This window comes from Talpa occidentalis, unplaced genomic scaffold (assembly GCF_014898055.3).
Source record: "Talpa occidentalis isolate TD23 unplaced genomic scaffold, MPIMG_talOcc4v2.1 talOcc4.12, whole genome shotgun sequence".
NCBI classification, from domain to species: Eukaryota; Metazoa; Chordata; class Mammalia; order Eulipotyphla; family Talpidae; genus Talpa; species Talpa occidentalis.
Genome location: NW_023601212.1, coordinates 43,368,317 through 43,379,837, shown reverse-complemented (window position 1 = coordinate 43,379,837; position 11,521 = coordinate 43,368,317). Strand labels below are relative to the sequence as shown.

Genomic DNA, 11,521 nt, shown 5'->3' with positions numbered 1-11,521 from the left:
GTCTGCTGTGCTATATGGAACTCTCTCCAGCAAACCAGGATCTAACCTACGCTGCAGAGACTGTGAACAGCTTCACAGCACTGCGCTCAACCACCTGCGCCACCAGGGGAGGTCCTCTTTCAGTTTTTTAATCATGGTGATTTTTAATTCTCTATCTAGAAGGCTCAGAAGTTCTTTCAAGTCACTGTTATTGCTGTGATTGATTGATTGTGATTGTGACTGATTTTATTTTGTGGTGTGTCTTTTTCCTGAGGACTTGCTTGGCTGCTTGTAATTTTTCTTCTCCCTGCTGCTTGTTTTCTAACTTGACCTATGCATTGGGACATTGTCACTATTACTGGCTGGCATCTCTTTGGTGTGCTCCTTCTGGTATGTCAAGACCTGGTGGCCCAATTGAGTCCAATACTGTTATCCCAGAATCCCTATATGACAGTGTTACTATGGATATGTTAATGGTAGCTGTCCCCAAAAAATCACCTCCCTCTGTATTTTTTTTTTAGTTCCAGTGGTGGGTCTGAGGTCCCACAGACTGCCTTGGTGGTGTCTGGATCTCCCCCTGGGCTCCAAATCATTGCATCCCCCTCTGGACTCCAAGTTGCAACCAGTCACGGGGCCTGGTTTGTGCTAGCTTTCAGCTCACCTCTGACTGTGGGGACTGCCCTTTCTCAGTTCCACACATTTTTTGTGAGGTCTGGATGCAAAGCTCCCTGTCTTAAGATGGTGTGTCTGGGAGGCACTTCCCTGGACCCTCAGTCTGCCCTGGCGGTGACCGGATTGCCCCCTGGTCTCCAAATCACTGGATCCCCATCTGGGCTCCAACTCATGAATAGCCATGAACAATTGATTCAAGTGATATTGAACATTTTTTCATATGCCTGTGGCCATTTGCATTTCCTCTTTGCAGAAGTTTCTTTTTAGCTCTTCTGCCCATTTTTTGACTGGATTATTTACTTTGTTTTTGTTGAGTTTCATCAACTCTTTGTAGATTTTTTGCCATCAGTCCTTTATCATTAGTGTTGTGTGCAAAAATTTTCTTCAGACACACTATGGGGGGATAGGAGGGAAAAGGATCAAAATAAGGGGGGTGGGAATTGTATGGGGACTATAACCAAGATGAAAATGCATACATTGTGCAAAAATGAAAAATGATGTGAAAAATGTATAAAAACAATTAATTCAAGCTCTAGTTCCTCTTTGATCCTCAGATATTGGTGGTGGCACTGATAGTTCTCACCTCTGATCTGATGTTTGACTCCACTGGCAACCTGTCTCATTTTTAGTTGCTTTCCAAAAGTCACACACAACCTAACAAAACACACTGTTATTACTCTTATTTTTTGAATTAATATTAGATTACAGATTTATACCATTATATAACTTTCAGGTGTACATCTATGTGTACTACATGATCACCATAAAGAGTTTACTTTCTTTTCTCTACTTACAATTATCCCTATTACCCAATTTACCCACCTACACTCCCCCTTTCCTCTAGTAACTGCCATTTATTCTCATTCTCTAAGAATTAGTTTATATTTTGATTTTCTCTTAGTGAAATAAGACTAGCAAAGCAATTAATTATAAGACATATATATGGTTTGTAAATAATGTTGCCATTATTCACGGACAGCATGCTTGCATGTGTAGAAAATTCTCTAGATTAAAATAAGTGAATGTCATGCTGTCACTGAATCTAAGATTAATATATGAAATTTGATTGCATTTGTATATATATCTGCAAAACATAGGAAATTATACTCAAAGTTTGTGATTTACAATAACATCAACATCATCATATACCTAGGAAAAATTCCAGTGAAAGGTGTGCAAAACTTCTCAGAAAAATAGAAAATATGTATGATAAGTTAAGGCCCCTTCTGGCCCTTTCCTGTGGTTGGGTGTACTCATTGACAAGTAACAAATCCAGTGACCTAATGATTAGCACCAAAGCCCATACAAAAGCATGATAATCTCTATTACATACATCCCATAACACCACTTTCTTCATGGCAGAGTTGTCTACTTATAATGCAAGTCTTATATTGCCCAGGGTAGGTCTTTGTTATAAAAACCAGGTCCATGGTTATATCAGGGATGTCTGGAAGGATAAGAACAAAATATAAGTCAAGAAAAAGGCTGCTGCTCTCAGCCTCCCCATTGATCTCTCGCTATAGTCTGTGTCATTTTCATGTTCTCCTTCCATGTTCCCCATGTCCCTGGTACAAGTCCAAGGCTGAGAAGCAAACATAATTTCTTCACATGTCTCTCTGCTCCATGTGCCTCCTGCAGGTCTTTCTCTTTCTCAATTTCTCTTCATTTCTTCTTCCTTCATCTCCATCCTTTTCCTAGTCTTTCTAAGCACCCCTCACTGCTCAGGTGTACCCTTCCTTGAGTTAGGCAGGAAGCTGCCTGGGACTTTTGCTTTCTATGTAGATCACATTGGTATGGATAGATACTTCATGTTCATGAGTAGAAAGGTTCAGTAATGTCAAATCACCCCAAAATAATCTATAGCACCAATGCTATGCTAATCAAAATCCCAATTACTGTTCTTGTGTAAATCAATGGGCTAATTTAAACACTTACTTGACAGTGAAAGGGGACAATGATAAACAGAAACAAATTTAGATGTATCATCCTGGTCATGAAGACTTATCATAAATCTAGGGCATAAGAATAGACAGACAACTGAGCACAACAATGCTGTATTAGAACCACACGTACTTAAGTCTTTGTTGTGAAATGCTTGTGTACTACAGAGGAAAGGGAGAAAGGCCAATTTTTTTTTAATTTTTTGCTTAAGTAACATTGCATCATAACATTTTCCAAGTTTTGGGTGCACATCAGATAAATCAACATCTGAATACAATACATTAGGTTCATTGCTAAAACTCCAATTCTATCCTTAACCATAAAATTGACTCCTTTTATTTGTTTTAATTTATTTTTTTTACAGAGGCATTTCCATAAAAGAAGTATAGGCATCTTAATGCAGTAAATGGGACACCATTTTCCAAACTCCTTCTCACATGTAGGTCCCAGTGTGCTACTGGAAATGAGAGTAGAGCTGAGAGACCAGGTGAAGCTATTTAACAAGGAAGGCATGCAGGCTGGCAGGAAAATGGCTCTCACTTAAGTGAGTCCCTGATTTTCATCCAGGGACTTGGGGAGACTTAGAAAGAGGCATGGAGGAGAAACATGGAAAGACACTTGCAAGAGACACATGCATAAGAGACATGTCCAGAGACTGTCCTTGGCAGAGACAATGTTAGCTACTAAATTGAGTTGTATTTTTGTGTTTCTCCTTCTGTCCCAGATTTGCCTTGTCCCTTTCATCCTTTTCCATGCAGAAGGTGCCTTAGATTTGTGGCAATATTTTGGTCCTCAACGGAACATCTTCAGATTGACCCTATTTGGCTGGGCATTTGCCTTTAAGAGGATGGATAATTTGGGTGTTTTCTTGAAAAAAAGAGAACCCTATATCTACTTCAGGGAGATCATCATGGAAGTTGTGCACCTGTCATCCTCATATTTGGTAGTGTTTTCACATTTACCTGATGACATCAGAGATGCTGCAATACAGAAGATGTCATCAAAAGATGCTACAACCCCCAACAACTGGAAAATTCTCCACTCTCTGCCCTCAGGTCTCCCAACTAAAATTGTAGTTTGCTTAGTTTTAACCTTGGATTTTCCCTCTGTTTCCATAGAAACACCTCTTTGTCATTGTCTGTGCCCTCCTACAGACTGTCTGCAGGAATTAGACAAAACAGTCTAATTGGATTCTGAATTATCTTACACAGGCAAGATGTAAAATATGGGTATAATTTCCTGGGAGATTGAATTAAAGCCTTCCACTATAATTATTTCCACAGGGACCCAATAGCCTGAGGAGACACTGCACCTTTTGGACAATGAGCTACTGATATTCACCAAGGGAGCAGCAAAAACTTGCCATAAGTTTTAAATCAGAGTTGACAAAGGAAATTGAATAATTCAGCTAGCTAAGGAATATAATTGACCAGTTTTCTTTTTAACTATCTGCCTTCTTCACATACTGCAGGAAAAATGATTATAGTCCAGATAATTATGGAGTAATTTCATGATCTATTTTCCTAGTTTATAAAGGTTATAAATGATGTCAGTCTAAAAATAACAAATGGTCAGACTCCTGATTTATGATAGTATAATGCGTGGAATTACTACAACACATAGTGAAGATAAAACGTAATTTTAGTTATATTTCCAGATGCTTTGCTGAGAAGGTAAATAAAGTGTTGAGTGTTTGGATCATTATAGTTAAGAGGGCAGACATAATCTGATAACACCTGTTTAGGGGAAATATTAGAGATCTACTCCTATATTGAATGGAAGGGGCAATCATTGTTACAAATGCAATGAATGATGGTTGCATGTGACCAAACAGTGGAGATTAGGAACATGTTGTAAATCCTCTGAGAAACCCTTTCCTCCTTCCTGATGTAACAAGCAAGGGAACAATGTCATATGCTCTGGTTTTAAATCAGAACTCACTTCTTATTCTGTGACACAGTCATACATTCTTCTGTTGGGGTAAACCAGTCTATCATGCCCCACTAATGACTCAAGAGCCAGACATAATAGAAGATATAAATAATGGGTGTCCAGCCTTTGGATTTTCAGAGTACATTCTTTAGAAACCAGGGAAAGGTAAACATGACTTTTTCCCTTCTCCATTCATAGAGCATCAGCATAGGTCAATATGAATTAGGAAATACAAAGATCTAAGCCTATAGAGGAAAGCCAGAAATCCCCAGAAAGAATCATTAATTTTTGGAGGTAATGATTAACTAGTCTACTGATACAGGGCAGCAAGGGGCGCTAAACTAGCCAGGGACACCATCTAAATAGTTTACCAGTCACTGTGTTTTTTACCTGCATGCAAGTCTACTCAGGCTCAGGGAACAACTACAAGGATATTTATTTAACAAACCAGAGAAAAACAAAGAATAACTGAGGCCAATAATGGCCTCTCTCTCACCCAAAGCTGAGTCCAGTGTTTTTCAGTCCTGTACAAAAACAGTTAAAATAGCATCTTCCCACCACTGAGGATTCAGAGCTCCTCTCTTGAACAATAATAGGCCACGTGTCTAAGATGGTATTTTCCTGCCTTTGCCGAACTGGAGGCCACAGCAGCCAGACTCCAGGCCAGGTTCCGAGTCATGAAGACAACAGAAGACACAACAGGAGATGATCCCAAAATTTCAGGGATGCCACGGCACAGCACCAGGAAAGCGACAATCAGAAGAGCAGTTGCAGTGGCTGAATGGCCCCACAAACAGCCACACTCATGCAGCTTAGCAAGGTGCCCAGCTCTGGGTCTTTGCCTTCCCTTCCAGGATGTAACACAGCAAAACCAGGAAAAGTTTCAGTCACTCGGCTTCTTGCAAAGCCTCCAAACTTTTCCTCTCTGAGGTTGGCTGGTGGAGGCCTCCACTTTCAGAGGCCTGCAACAGCCTTGTGGAAGATCAGCCCAGTGGGGCCTGGAATCCGCAGACCCCAAATGCTGAAGATCTGAAAAAGGCTGAAATCCTGAAGAGTGAATGAATTGGGGCCACTTCTGCAGTCACTTACATCTATCTGTTACCCCACCCCAAAATGCAGTATTTTTTAGCATTTTCCCTGGGGCTATCTCTCCTCATTAGCAACCTCCTCCAGGGGCACCACCTGTAAGTATTTTGGCCTTAGCCACTGGTTACACTACCTATATAAACTGAAATCAAACTACGATTTTTGGAAGAGTTCTCACAAATAAAGTCTGTTGGATGGCTTCTTGGCATCAATTCCTCACATTCATAATCTAATAAATTCTTTGTCTAGCTATTATTTAGATTTTATTTCAACCAACAAAGGTGATTGATGACACCGAGAAGTCAATGTGGTGTTTCAATATTGGGGGGCTGGCTAGAGCCACTGGGAGGAAATAATTCATGAGAAACAGAGTTTTTGTAGAGAACTGAAAAGGCAGATTTATTGAAATTTCTTGCAAGAGAGCAAGGGAGATTTCCTGCAAGAGAGCATAATGGGAGAATTCTGCATGGGAAGGATTTGGAGCTCCCTTTATAACCTGTTTTCATGGGCTTTGCCTCACTGGGGGAGTTGGTCTTTGATGGTTGCTATCTGCTGGACATTGGTTTGGGGGGCTATCTGCTGGGCATTGGTTTTGATTGATTTTCAGCAAGTAGGAAAACCTACTTGAGAAAAGCTATTAGAAATCAGAAAGAGCAGAAAGTTTAATAAAGTGAGTTACATAATTTGAATAGAGAAATTGAGATCCAAGTGGAAATTCCATGATAAAAGAGTGAGATAAAAGAGTGAGTTCTATTTCTTAGTTTGATCAATTAACTCCAATTTCTGACTAATAGTCTCTATTTTGTCGAAAATTGTAGGTGCTTCTTCCTCCCCAAGTCAATTGTCTTCTCGTAGTTTTCTTTTCAATGATTGCTGTCAGAGCCGCCTTTCTGTCTTTGCTCCTCAGACTGTAAATGAAGGGGTTCAGCATGTGGGTGTGACCACAGTTTACATCTCCGAGGCTATTGCACTTGAGCATGAGCTTTGGGGAGCCGCAGAGCTAAGGTACACTCTGAGAATTGTACAATAAAATAAGGAGACAACGGGGAGGTGAGATGCACAGGTGGAAATTGCTTTATACTTGCCCTGAGCTGATGAGATTCTACAGATGGAGGAAATTATCTTAGAGTAAGAGTAAAGGATACCACATGCAATTTGCAGCAACATGGATGGTGCTGGAAGGGATCATGCTCAGTGAAATAAGCCAGAAAGAAAAAGAAAAATACTGGATGGTCTCACTCATAGCAGGAATCTAGAAAACTTAAATAAGGGACCAGGAAAATGAATAACTATAAGAAAGTGAAAATCAAAATCAACAAAAAACTATGAACCAGAGACACTCCGTGGGGGGTAGGAAGCGGGAGGGGAGAGATTGGGGTCAAAATAAGGGGGTTGCCCACCAACTGGGAGAACATTTTTGCCCACAACACTAATGATAAAGGACTGATCACAAAAATCTGCAAAGAGCTGATGAGACTCAGCAACAACGAAGAAAATAATCCAGTCAAAAAATGGGCAGAAGAGCTAAAAAGAAACTTCTCTGAAGAGGAAATGCAAATGGCCAACAGACATATGAAAAAATGTTCAACATCACTTGTAATCAGGGAAATGCAAATCAAAACTACAATGAGATACCAACTCACAGAAGTGAGAATGGCACATATTAAAAAAACTAGCAACAGCAAATGTTGGCGAGGTTGTGGAGGAAAAGGAACTCTTCTACACTGTTGGTGGGAGTGCAAACTGGTCCAACCACTATGGAGAGCTGTGTGGAGATTTCTGGACCTACTGAACATAGAGCTTCCATATGATCCAGCAATTCCACTCCTAGGTATTTACCCAAAGGACACAGAAACATCAATTCCAAAGAACACCTGCACCCCTATGTTTATAGCAGCACTATTTACAATAGCTAAGCTTTGGAAACAGCCCAAATGCCCAAAAATAGATGACTGGATCAAGAAGATGTGGTACATATATACCATGGAATATTACTCAGCATTCAAAAAAGATAAACACATGCAATTTGCAGCAACATGGATGGCACTGGAAGGGATCATGCTCAGCGAAATAAGCCAAAAAGAAAAAGAAAAATACCGGATGGTCTCACTCATAGCAGAAATCTAGAAAACTTAAATAAGGGACCAGGAAAATGAATAACTATAAGAAAGTGAAAATCAAAATCAACAAAAAACTATGAACCAGAGACACTTTTTGGGGTTGGGGGGCGGGAGGGGAGGGATTGGGGTCAGAATGGGGGGTTTGCAATTGTATGGGGGAATATAAAAATAAAATTTATTATTAAAAAAAAATAAGGGGTTGCAATTGCATGGGGAATATAAAAATAAAATTTATTATAAAAAAAAAAGAGTAAAGGATACCAAGCAGGGAACTACCACCCAGTAAAATAGATCCTAACTATATCACCAGGTTATTGAGAAAGATGTCAGAACAGGCCAGTTTGACCACTGATTGAGTTCACAGAAAAAGTGTGGGATTTCCAAATCTGTACAGGACAGCCGTAATAACATTAAGCTTTGTATTAAGGAAAACAGACCACTGATGATCTAGATTACCAGAACCAGCAGCCCACACAGCCAGAGATTCATGATGACTGTGTAGCACAGGTGGTGGCAGATGGCCACAAATAGTCATAGGCCATCACAGTCAGGAGGAAGACATCCAACCCCGCAAACGGTATGAAAAAATACACAGGTGTGATGCACCCTTCATAGGTTATGGCTTCGCTTTGTGTCTGGATGTTCAACAGCATCTTAGGGAAGGTGGTAGATGTGAGACAGATGTCAGCAGAGGACAGGTTGGAGAGGAAAAAGTACATGGGCGTGTGAAGGCGGGAGTCAGAGATGATGGCCAGGATGATGAGCAGATTTCCAAACACAGTCATCAGGTACATGGCGAGGAAAATCCCTAGTATGAGGGGCTGGAATTCTGCCTCTTTTGAAAATCTCAGGAGAAGAAATTCTGAACCTTCTATCACTGATTGATTTCATATGGTAGAGGTGACTTCCAGGAAAAAGGGAAATAACAAGTCTTATTTTCACAAACTTAGGTTACTAAGCTACTTGAAATGCTTCCATTTATAATTTTTAAGAAATAATTATAATGTAATGTGTTTTGTTTCCACTATGGGATCCTCAGTGACACCTCTGATACAGATATTTTGCCCCAGTCAATTTTTTGCCATATGGGATTATGTGTTATAGAGTTTTACTGTTAAATTCTTTTATTTCAGGAATATCAATTGAATGCTCTTTGTGCTTTAGGCATAGTTCAGGCAAAGAGTTAAACAAAATTCAAATCCAAAGGTAGAAAAAGAATTTATAAGCACAAAAACATATAACATTTTAAAAGTTGATAGTTAGTGTGAAGAAAAGGAACCCAAATATGAAAAAGAAAGTGAATAGGGGTTTAGTTGCTTGTGGGTATTTAGGAAAGACCCTTGGACATGCCACATTTGAACAAAGAATTCAAGTAAGAGAGGGAAGGAAGAAACAAGGTTATGTGGGGCAAGATGTGTATAAGAGACAGGGCACTGTGTGCTCAGCAGAGGGAGCATCCAGTGCACTGTTCCTGAAAAAGATTCTTCTTTCAAGTATTCAAGTAAAAAATGTGAAGCCATCTGCATAGGAAATGAATCCATCAATAAAACAAAAGACATACTACTGAATCGGGGGCAGAGAGAAGCAGGAGGAGGTGGATAAAGGGGAGAAAGAAGAGGGAAAAGAGGAAGGAAGAAGGAAAGGAGAAGGGAAGAGAGAAATTAAGTGAATGAATAGGAAAAAAAGGTTTAATAATCTAGGTGATTCCTCTGACCAGGCTTGGTGAGCTTCTCAATCATGATTATACTTTCTGATATTGAAGAAAAGTGATAAAGAATAAAAGCAAACTATTGTCCAGAAATGGTATTTTTTTAAATCTATTTAGGACGAATAACTCAGATTGTACAACTAGGAGAAAATGGGCTGTGTTTCCGCGTGTCAGCACAAGTGACATTTGGACAGGGCATTCTCTGTGGTGAAGTCTGTCCTGTGCATTGTAACGTGTTTGGAGCATCCTGCACCTCCCCCTGCTCCTCACTGTGAGCCTAAATGTCTGTGGACATTGCTTACTTTCTCTGGGGGACAAAGTTATCCACTTAGAACTAAGTTTGAACTTAATCTCAACCTGTTTTCTGACCATTGTCATAACAATTTCAAGATAATACAATTTAATGATATAAAATAAGATCAACATTGTGAGTATTTCACACTGTGAAACATTACACTGCCATTGAAATAAACACATTCAGTATTTAATCAAGAAAACAAACACACACAGGGACCTCTTGCCTTTGGGTAAAGGAAAATCTCCTCTCAGATAACAACAGGTAAGTATTCTTTTTTTTTTTTTTTTTTTTTTTTTAATCTTAAATTTTATTTTTATATTCCCCCATACAATTGCAAACGCCCCATTCTGACCCCAATCCTTCCCCTCCCGCCCCCCACCCCCCAAAAAGTGTCTCTGGTTCATAGTTTTTTGTTGATTTTGATTTTCACTTTCTTATATTCATTTTCCTGGTCCCTTATTTAAGTTTTCTAGATTCCTACTATGAGTGAGACCATCCGGTATTTTTCTTTTTCTTTTTGGCTTATTTCGCTGAGCATGATCCCTTCCAGCGCCATCCATGTTGCTGCAAATTGCATGTGTTTATCTTTTTTGAATGCTGAGTAATATTCCATGGTATATATGTACCACATCTTCTTGATCCAGTCATCTACTTTTGGGCATTTGGGTTGTTTCCAAAGCTTAGCTATTGTAAACAGTGCTGCTATAAACATAGGGGTGCAGGTGCTCTTTGGAATTGATGTTTCTGTGTCCTTTGGGTAAATACCTAGGAGTGGAATTGCTGGATCATATGGAAGCTCTTTCTTGACCTCATTGCTCTCTCCTGAGGGACAACTGGGTTGCTGGACTCACCTGGACCAGATCTCTGAGAAGGTCTTGTGTGGAGATCTGAATTCCTTATTGGATGGCAATGACAGAGACCTGAGCTCTGTACCCAGAAGACACAGCTGGGAGGGGTGAACTTGAACAGGAATAGTACTCCACACACACACAACAGAAGCATGCCTCTTCCAGCCCAAGATTATATATGCCAGAGTCCCTCTCTCTCTACCTGCTCATTAGTCACATTTCCTTTTGTTTACTCCAACTTCTATGCGCACAATTCCCCTGTGGAAAACTTTCTGGAGAGTAATGGAAGATTTTCCTTTTCCCAAGAGGTCAGATTAGAAATCAAATTAATTCCATTTTTTCACTCCCCTATGTATTTGCCTCATTTTGAGATCTTTAAATTTCTAGTACATTATCTGATAACAGTTAAATTTTTCTAACCAAGTCAAAGACTGGAGAATGGTGTGAATTAGGACCTCTGTGTCTTCAAAGCTTTGGCTTGTGCTAGGAACATAACTGTGGTATCCAGACGGTTGCTGTCATTCTTCACAGCAGGGAATCAAGCTGACTTCTTGTGATAGTAAAACATGGCACAGAACTCATAGCTTCATGACCCTTTGCTAAAACTGTGAGAAGCTTTTTACTTCTGTCACATTAATAGCTGTAATTTAATCTCTCTTTATTGTGTTTATGAAATATATATTATGTAGGTTGTTTTATCCACTCTAATCTGACTTTAGAATTATATAGGGTGTCTGTGATTGATTTTTTTAAGAACATCCATTCCATGAGGAAGTACATTTATGAACTGTATCCTCTATTGCAGACAGGGTCCTTGGTGGGGTTTAGTCACATGCCCAAATTAAATCCATCAAAGTGAATGCCCTTAATTGCAGTTATGTGAGTATACATGCAGTACTAAAACTTTGGGTATTAGTTTTCAACCAGAAATGAGTTT

The 11,521-nt window shown here is 39.6% G+C and overlaps 1 pseudogene; it reads right to left on the bottom strand.

The window, feature by feature from the left end:
• Positions 1–6,397: 6,397 nt before the first annotated feature.
• LOC119242193 (olfactory receptor 7A5-like) lies at positions 6,398–9,469 on the bottom strand (annotated as a pseudogene).
• Positions 9,470–11,521: the final 2,052 nt, after the last annotated feature.